Source organism: Macrotis lagotis, chromosome 1 (genome assembly GCF_037893015.1).
Source record: "Macrotis lagotis isolate mMagLag1 chromosome 1, bilby.v1.9.chrom.fasta, whole genome shotgun sequence".
NCBI classification, from domain to species: domain Eukaryota; kingdom Metazoa; phylum Chordata; class Mammalia; order Peramelemorphia; family Peramelidae; genus Macrotis; species Macrotis lagotis.
Genome location: NC_133658.1, coordinates 649,734,221 through 649,744,201, shown reverse-complemented (window position 1 = coordinate 649,744,201; position 9,981 = coordinate 649,734,221).

The following is a 9,981-nucleotide window of genomic DNA, read 5'->3' as shown; positions in this document are numbered from 1 at the left end:
TTACTTTCACCTAAATTTTCATTCTCTCCTCAAAGTGAAATCTTTATGTACAAATAGACTCAGATATTTCAAACTAGCAACTCACTCCCTTTGCTAATTTTGAAAGGAGGAAATCACTCTTTAATGTGTCTTGAGATAATCTAAAGGGAGAAATAAAGTACTCTCTGCTTTTTCCAGTCCTGAACTTCATGGATTTATGCAGTAACAGAGATTCTATTAAATAAAAAGAATGATCTGGTATAAAAGTGTTGGTGGAACTGAAAGAGGCCTTTCTTGATCTTCCAATTATTACTTCTTTCACCTATTTCTCCCCCCCTCCCCCCAAAAATTTTTATTTGTTTTGTAGATATTTAAGAATTTACAATTTGTGCTCTTATTGCTTTCCTCAGTTGAATGCAAACTGCCTATGTGAGACTGTCTATCACTTTTATGATGGTAGAATTAGCTTCTAGCATATGGCCAACACTAAATAGGGCCCTTTATAAATACTTGAAGTAAACCAAAGGGAAAGGGATTGGCCAGTTTCTAATGGAAATGAGACATATTAGGGAAGAAAGACATGTCAACAGGTTTTATCAGCATAGGGGATAAGGAGTCTTAGATAAGCAGTTCCATTTCTATTCTCAAAGGTCAAAGACTGCAGGATACACAGATGATTTCAGGAAAACATTGTCAGCTTTGATACATTCACCCAAGTAGAGATCTGTAAACAAAAGAAGATGGATAAGAACACAAAAGAAAAAGCAGAAAAGTAGATTTGTTTCACCATTCTAAATCCTATTCCCTTTCATGACTCCTTTTACTTTTTCCCCTCATTCTTCTTGCTGAATTGTTTTAGTAGTGCCTGGCTCTTTGTGACTTCATTTGGGATGTTGTTGGCAAAGTGGTTTGCCATTTCCTTCTCTAGTTCATTGTACAGATGAGGAACTGGGGCAAAAAGAGTGAAATGATTTGTCCAGGGTCACCTAGCTAATAAGCATCCAGGCACAGATTTGAATTTAGATCTTCACCAGTTATATCCACTGTACTACCTAGCTATACCAAAACCTATTCTGCCTTCTCCCAAGCAATTCAAGCTCCATCAAAAATTCATTAAATATTTATTATGCTCAACAGAAAAACATTACAGTAGGTTATTGCTAAGGTCCTCCCTAAAAGTCATGTTCTTTCTCTTTTCCCAGTCCTTAAATTCCCCGCTAGCCCCACAAACACTTTGAGGGTACAATCTTGAAACCAAGAGTGTATAGCTGTTAGATTAGTCTCAGGCTCACCCTAGGGGCATCTATGAGACTGAAAAAAAGAATGATGATAAGCAGCCTGGCAGAAGGGAGGTGAAGAGAGACAAGGTAACTCTGTCTAGAATTCTTGATATCTGACAACAGTTTCCCCTAGGCATTTCCAACTTTCTTCTTGTGTCCCCTCTATGTCCCTCATTATCTATCCTGCTGTGGAAGGAAGTTGGCCTTCTCCTGGGCCTGAGAAACAAGAGGAAGAGTGGGAATGAGTGCCTTAGGAACATTCAGAAGAGTTTTGTTGAAAAAAGCCTTTGGGGAGAGAGGGATAAGAGGAGAAAATGAAGGGAGGTAGATGAGGTAGACAGAGAGAAAAGATAGCAGGGTTGAGGGTAGAAGCAATAATCACTCAGTCTTATTTCTCTATTAGTAGTTTCAGTCAAAAAATAGAGATTTAGTGTAGGAATACCTTCATTTTACAGAAGAGAATACTAAGGATAAAACAGCAGTTCAAGTGAAAAGCAAAGCAACTCATCGTGTCCTGCTAACACTACAATAAAAAATACAGACATAATATGAAGAATGGAAGAGATTATTGGGGTCCCATCTATACTACCTGCTACTTTTTTGTATTTCTGCCACTATATTTTTCTTATCTGCCAGAGGCTAGAAATTATCAGCAGAAGAGTCTGCATCCATGGGGGACACAAAGAATGCTTCCACAATATCTTTCCCCTCATTCTTATAATCCAGGGTTGCAGACACATCTGCCACAAATTCTCAGATACTTACAGATACCAAGATGCTCTTAAGAGGTACTGGAAGGAGGAAATGCCCATCAATCCTAAATTCCCAAGTACCAAAGACTCCACAGAAGACATAGAGTTCTGAAATTCTCTCTCCTTTTTCATATGTTTTGTTTGTACATATGGTTGACTTAACTGCCTGCTTGGAGCAGGTGAGAAGAACACAAGGGTTGACCATGGTGACTTTTTTTTTTTAATTTTATTTTTTTATTCTCATTTTGTACAAATGTTTTTTTTTACATTAATAAAATATTCTTGTTTACAAGTAAACAAAATACCCCTCCTCCCCCATGAATATAGATAGACTTGCTTGGGTGAAAAAAGTAAAGGGGAGAGAAAAAAATTAAAATTAAAAAAAATAATAGTAATAATTATAGGTATGGCCAGGTGGTGCAATGGAAGAAGCACCAGCCCTGAAGCCATGAGCACCTGAGCCCATATCCAGCCTCGTAAACCCAACAGTCACCCAGCCGTGAGACATGCAAGCCACCCGATCCCCACTGCCCTGCAAAAACCAAAAAAAAGAAAAAAAAGACCCAAAATAAAATAAAATAGTAATAATAGTAGGGGTGGCTGGGTGGCAGACAGAGCATTGGCCCTTGAGCCAGAAGCACCTGGGTCCAAATCTGGCCCCAGATACCCAAAGATCACCCTGCTATGTGGCCCCAGGCAGGCCATCCAGCCCCACTTGCCCTGCACCCTCCCCCAAACAATAATAACAAAAAATGCGTTTGAGTCTTTGTTACAACACCAACAACTCTGTCACGGGTGGATCTCATTCTTTATGGTAAGTCCATGGCAAAAGTTACTTCCATATTTTTCCACCGTTGCCATTGCTGATCGCAACTCCCTCCTTTCTTATTTCTCCACTACCATGTACTCTATTTTCTCTCTCCTTTCACTCTGACTCTGCTGTAGGGTCGTTGACTGGCTCAGCAGACAGATTCCTGGTCCTGGGGCCAAGAAGCCTTGAGCCCCCACACCACCCCTTAGGCCCAGAATCCATCTGGCCCTATGGTCCTGGGCAGGCCTTCCAATCCCAGGCCCTTGCAAGAAGTAAGAAAGAAAATGTGTTATATCTGACCACTCTCTCCCCATGGTCCATCCTCTCCTCCTTTATTCACATCCCCACGCTTTCCCCCGCTCCCCCTCTTCTTACTCCAGATGCCTATACCCCATTGAGTATATATGTTGTTTCCTCTCCTAGCCATCTCTGATGAGAGCAAAGGTTCCCTGTTTCCCCCTTGCCTCCCCCCTTCCATATCATTGCAATAGCTCATTGTAATAAAAAAAAATCTTATGTGAAATATCTTGGACTATTCCCCCTCTCCTTTTTCTTTCTCCCACTCCATTTCCCTTTTTTCTATTGACTCCATTTTTACACCATATTTTATCTTCGAATTCAGCTTTCTCCTGTGCTTCAACTATAAAAGCTCTCTCTACCTACTCTATTAACTGAGAAGGTTCATATGAGTATTATTAGTGTCATTTTTCTATGCAGGAATACATGCAGTTCATCCTCATTAAGTCCCTCATATTTTCCCCCTCTCCTCCAATCTCCATGCTTCACCTGAGTCCTGTATCTGAAGATCAAACCTTCTGTTCAGCTCTGGCCATTCCAAAAGGAACATTTGAAATTCCCCTGGTTCATTGAAAGTCCATCTTTTTCCCTGGAAGAGGACATTCAGCATTGCTGGGTAGTTCATTCTTGGCTGCATTCTAAGCTCTTTTGCCTTCCGGTATATTGTATTCCAAGCCCTACAAGCTTCCAATGTAGTTGCTGCTAAGTCCTGTGTGATCCTGACCGCAGCTCCACGATATTTGACCTGTGTCTTTCTGGCTGCTTGTAATATTTTCTCTTTGATTTGGGAGTTCTGGAACTCGGCTATAATATTCCTAGGGGTTGGTTTTTTGGGATCTCTTTCTCTGGGGGATCGGTGGATTCTCTCCATTTCTATTTTGCCCTCTGCTTCTAGAATATCAGGGCAATTTTCCTGTAGTAATTCTTTGAAAATGATGTCAAGGCTCTATTCCTGGTCATGACTTTCAGGTATTCCAATAATTTTTAAATTATCTTTCCTAAGTCTGTTTTCCATATCAGTTGTTTTTTCAATGAGATATTTCACATTTTCTTCTTATTTTTCACTTTTTTTTGGTTTGAAGTATTGATTCCTGATTTCTGGTAAATTCATCAATCTCCCTGAATTTTATTCTTTGTCTGAAGGATTTGTTCTCCTCAGAGAGTTTTCTTATCTCTTTTTTCCATCTGGCCAATTTTACATTTTAAAGCATTCTTCTCCTCAATAACTTTTTGAACTGTTTTATCCATTTGACCTAAGCTGGTTTTTAGTATGCTATTTTCTTCAGCATTTTTTTGGATTTCCTTGACTAAACTGCTGACTTCATTTTCATGTTTTTCCTGCATCTCTCTCCTTTCTTTTCCCAGTTTTTCTTCCAACTCCCTCATTTGATTTTCAAAGTCTTTTTTGAGCTCTGTCATAGCCTGAGCCCAATTTCTGTTTTTTCTTGGAGTCTTTAGATGCAGGAGCTTGTGCTTCCTCATCTTCAGACTGAGTATTTTGATCCTTCTTGGGCTCATTTGCAAAATATTTCTCAATAGTCTTCCTTTTGTTTCTCTGCTTGCTCATTTTCCCAGCCTGGGCCTGGTTTGGGGGTACTTCCTGAGCTTTTGGGACACTCCCACAAGGGTCTCAGTGTGTGAGGCTCTGTCCTCCCTCCTGGTCTGTGAATGACCATAAGTGCCCCCCTCTGCTGCGGGCCGAGGTGGGGGGGGGGGCTGGTTCTATGGGGAGGCCTAGACTGGGATCAGGATCTGAATGTGTTCAGAGCCCCAGAGTCCTGTTCCAGGGCAGAGGGCCAAGCTTGCAGTTTCCCTTCACTCCCCTCCCTCAGCTCAATGGGCTCATGCCCTGGGGGCTCCTGCTTATGGGCTCTGTCTGCTTCTGTTTCCTGCTCTGGGCTGCAGAAAGACCAAGCTGCTACCTGTGTGCCCCGAGGGCTGGGCTCCATGTGCTCGCTCTGGCAGAGGTCCCCTGCTGTTCCCCCACTTTGTGCCCGGTGCTCCTCGGGGTGCAGCTCAGGAGACTCCCCTGCTGCTCTGAGCTGCGGCTCCCAGCACCCTGGGGCTGCCTCCGGGAGGCTGAAGTTCTTTGGCTCTGGTGGGCCACCCCTCTGGTGGGCCGCCTCTCCGATCCCAGGGAGCAGAGCCTTTCTGCTCTTTTCCAGGTTACCTTGAGTAGAACTGCCTCACTTGGTCCCTTTGTGCGTTCTGTCTCTCGAAAGTTTAGTTAGAGTCCTTAGCTGATGAGTTTTATCAGAGAGCTCCTAAGACTCGATCCCTTCTGGTCGCCATCTTGGCTCCGCCCCTCCATGGTGACTTTTTTTAAAAAAATGCGTTAGCACAAAGAAACACAAAGATAACATTCCAATACCATTGTCAACACAACTTTTTTTTTTTTATTGGAACCAGAGTTCTCTGCCAGAAACTAGCCATAAGTTTGAAGGCAGTCAAAGTTGAGGGGAGTAGAGCAGATAGACAGGATTAGAGAGAACAGGCAGATCTCCATTTAATCTAAGAGTCTGAGATTCAAATTCCTCTAGCTTCATTTCAGTAAACTACTTACCCATATTGAGCATTATTACTGATAGAATTATACTAGCTGCTACAGAGAAGAGATCCACAGAGAATAGAAGGTAAGTGATAGCTTCAGCTCCAAAATAGGTGCATTAGAGAGAAAGATGATGACCAATGGCCTAAGTGGGCAACCTCTTCTTTACTCAGGGAGGAACTGTTAAATCAATAAATGGGTTTATTTCTTTCGGTAGGGACTATGGTTACTTCCAGAGAATGTGATTGCTCAACTGAACTCTAAGTCTTATCAAGTTGTAAACCCCTAGAGGAAGTCACAGAGTAAATAGATTGTGGTCAGTACCTACTAGAGGGTGGGGCTTTCTCAGAAACCAAAACTGCATTTTTCACCTTACTGGGAAAGTAGAAAGCTAGTAGGCATGGTCAATCTTTTCCTCTGAGTGTGGTATGCCTGGGTTTCTAACAGCACTGGGACTTTCTGTAGAGCTACTCCCTGTTTTAATTGTATTTCTCTGATCACATTGAGCCTTAGGATTTGCTGGATTGTTGCTGGTCTCCTATCTCCTGAAATTTGGGACTGGATGAATAAAGCTGACTTGAGTTATAAATGTAGAGTAAATATGGACTTTTCCAGTGACTGAGTTCTTAAGGGGAACCTAGATTTGAATGCTTTAAGGTATTAATTTCAAGCAATTATAAAATATCATGATCCAGAACAGCTAGGTGAATAGAGGCTAAGCCTGAGTCTCAAAGACTCTTCATAGTGAATTCAATCCCATTTACAGAAACTAGCTTATCATTCTGGGCATATCACTTAACCCTGTTTGCTTTTCACTTCCTCATCTGTAAAATGAGTTGGAGACAGAACTGACAAACCACTCACTTGGTGAAGAAAACCCTAAATGGAGACAGGAAGACCTGACATGCATAGACCTGATCATAACAAAAATGTGCCAAGCCCTATGCTAAATATTGGGTTTTTAAAAAAAAAAAATGCAAAGTTGTTGGTCTCAAGGCAATCTTATATTCTATTCAAAAAGAAAATATTCCAATCATTATAAGTTTTTAATGAAATATTATTAAATACTATATAATCTTATATTAAATTTGTATTAAAATTGAAGTTAGAACTGTTCGGGGAAGTTAAGGTTTATGGATTTGTAGGGATACTCTTTTCATATCTTCAGAAAGTGTAGCCAAGGTTAAAAAATGATTTCTTGGTAATGTTTTGATCTTTTGGTGTTGACTGAATGTTTAAAAGTTGTGTCTTCTACTTGTTAGAATTATTTTTAAAATAAGGAATAGCAGTTGCTTTCCATAAGAAATTAGAGTGCCAGTGGAAATTCCTTTACTAAAGATTCCCTTTAGATTGTGAGGTCCTTAAAAGCATAAACAATTTTGATTTCTAAACTTGTATCACAGTGCTTTGCACATAGTAAATGTTTAATAAAAGCTTTGTCATTTCTTCAACCAAGTTATTTATGATCTCAGTGCAAGACTGCTCTCAAGAATGAAATTTTTCAATAATTTCCATCAAGAAGACAAATAGCAATAGCCTAAAGAAACTTCTCAACTTATTTAGATTTTTAAAATAATGGTAAAGAAAATGAAAGCAAGGTCAAGTTAAATGAATTCAAGAAGTATGCCTTTGTCCCATAAAAATAATATTCAAAAAAAGATGAAAACATGAATTGATCTGAGGCTGGTAAGGGAAGCTCAGGATGACAAATATGTATATATATATATATATATATATATATATATATATATATATATGCATGTATATATATGCATATATATGCATATATATATATATTAGATTGAATAAAAATATAGAGATATAAAAGTCCGGCTGACTTCCTTTAATCAGACATTTGAAATTTGCAAAAAATAAAACAAAAGCAAATTACACTTTTCTCATTGTTTGCAGGCTCTTGTAGGAATTCCTGTGAAATCCTATGGGATGGTTGATTCTAATCCTTTGTTATCAAAAAAGACCAATATGATATCACTATGTTAGGGACAAATTAGAGTGTCTGACTGTGACTGATGAGACCAATGAGCTCAGAGTGCTCTACCACAGATTGGGCAGAAATAGCCCATGTGAACACCAAGGGTGAGTAATCTAAATTTAGGGATATCATGTTTCCTTTGAGCTGCTTCAATTCTGCCTTCCTTATAGAGTGAAGCCTCCTTACTGATGAGTGCACACCATTATGGGTGGTCCTGTGCCAGTCAGTGTCTCCCATGCTGTACAATCAATTCTAAAGTTCTTAAGAGAGACCTTCAGGGTATCCCAATATTGCTTCTTCTGACCACCACCCCCCTTGTAAACCCTTGCCCTGTGTGAGTTCTTCAAAAAGTAATCTTTTTGGTATTATACTTCAAGCACTCTATCAATATGCCCAGTTCATAGCTGTACTCTCTATAGTAATGCTGGAGTGCTTTTCAGTTTAGATTCAGAATGGTGTCTGGTATCTCATCCTGTCAAGCAATCTTCAGAATTTCCCTATGACGATTAAATGGAAGCCATTCATTTTCCTGGCATGGTGCTAATAGATTGTCCAGGCATATATCAATGAGGGCAGCACAATGACTCTGTAGACCTTCAGTTTGGTAGTTAGTAAAATACCTCTTTTCTCCAACTTTCTGTTAGAGCTTCCCAAATATAAGCTAGCTTTGGTAATGTGAATGTCAACCTCATTGTCAATGTGTACCTCCATAGAAAGGATACTGCCAAGGTAAATGAACTTGTCCCCAGTATGCAAAACTTTTCCACTTCCCATAATTGATGGTTTCACATATGAAAGGTATAGTGCTGAGGGAGCACCTGTGTTTTCTTGGTGTTGATTGTTAAGGCAAAGTTAGCACAAGCAGCAGAGAATTGATCCCTACTTTGCTGCATCTTAGTTTCAGAAGCTGCAGTGAGTGTACAATCTCATCTACAAACAGATAGTTATGCACCAACACTCCTTTCACTTTGGTCATGACTTATAGTCTTTTAAATTTGAAGAATTTGCCATTAGTATAATAGTTGACTTTGATGCTGTGTCCATCCTCAGTGAAAGTGTTTGATAACATGGCTGAAAACATCATGCATAAAGTATGGGAGCAAGGACATGTTTGTTTCACTCCATTGGTGAATTGAAAATCTTGAGAGCATCGTTCACTCTCCAGAACTTGGGCAAGCATGCCATCATGGAACTTATTTACAATACTGATGAGCTTCTCTGGGAAACCATATTTTGGCATAACTTTCCATAAATGCTCCTGACTAACAGTATTAAAGGACTTGGTCAGATCTACAAATGTTGTATACAGACCTCTGCTCTGCTCTTGGTATTTTTTTTTTGAGTAGACGGGCAGTAAACACCATATCAACTGTTTCTCTACTCTTTCTGAAGCCACACTGGCTCTCAGGAAGGTGACCATCTTGCAAAGGATTAGCCTATTGAGAAGAATTCTGGCAAGAATCTTACCAGAAATGACTAACAGAGAAACACCCTTATGGTTCTCACAAGACAGTTTATTCTCTATACTTTTATAGAGATGGACAATGTAGGCATTTTTTTTTTAATTCTTGGGGGATAGCCCCTTCATGCCTTATAACCTGGAAAATTTTAGTTGTATTTTGATGAGTAATGGATCTCCACCTTGTAGATTTCAGTTGGAATAGAATCAGCACCAATTTCTTTGCCACTTGAAAGGTGACTAATGATATTCAAAACCTTTTCTTCAGCTGGAATTTCAGCTAGGGACTGATTGACTTTTACTTGAGGTAAACAATCAGTGACATCTACATTGATTGATGGTGGCCTGTTAAGAACACTATGTAAGTGTTCAATCCTCTCTTGAGATAATAAATGTAGCTCCATCAGCACTGAGTATTTGAGATACAACATATGTCTTTGACCCATAAATAGCCATCAGGACATCATAAAAGCACTTTGGTTTTTGATTATTTGAATAAAACTTAATTTCATCTGCCTTCTTTCTGAGCCAAGAGTCCTGCATTTCTCTAAGCTTCACTTGTACTTACCTTTGATGAATTAAATGTCGTCTTCTTAGAAATGGATGAACTATCCTGATGGTAAGTATTGTGGAGTTCATTTTTCATTTAGCAGCTTCTGTATTTCCCATTATTTTCATCAAACCAGTCTTGAAGTTTTCTAGTGTTCTGACTCAGATAAGTAAATGCAGTGCTAGACATCAGATCTCTGAAAGTTAACCTCTCTTTTTCTGCTCCATTGTTACCAATTATGTTCTGCTCTGGTTTTCCCTCCAAGTTAGCAACAAAGTGTTCCCCCAAAGAAAGACACTCTAATCTCTTGAT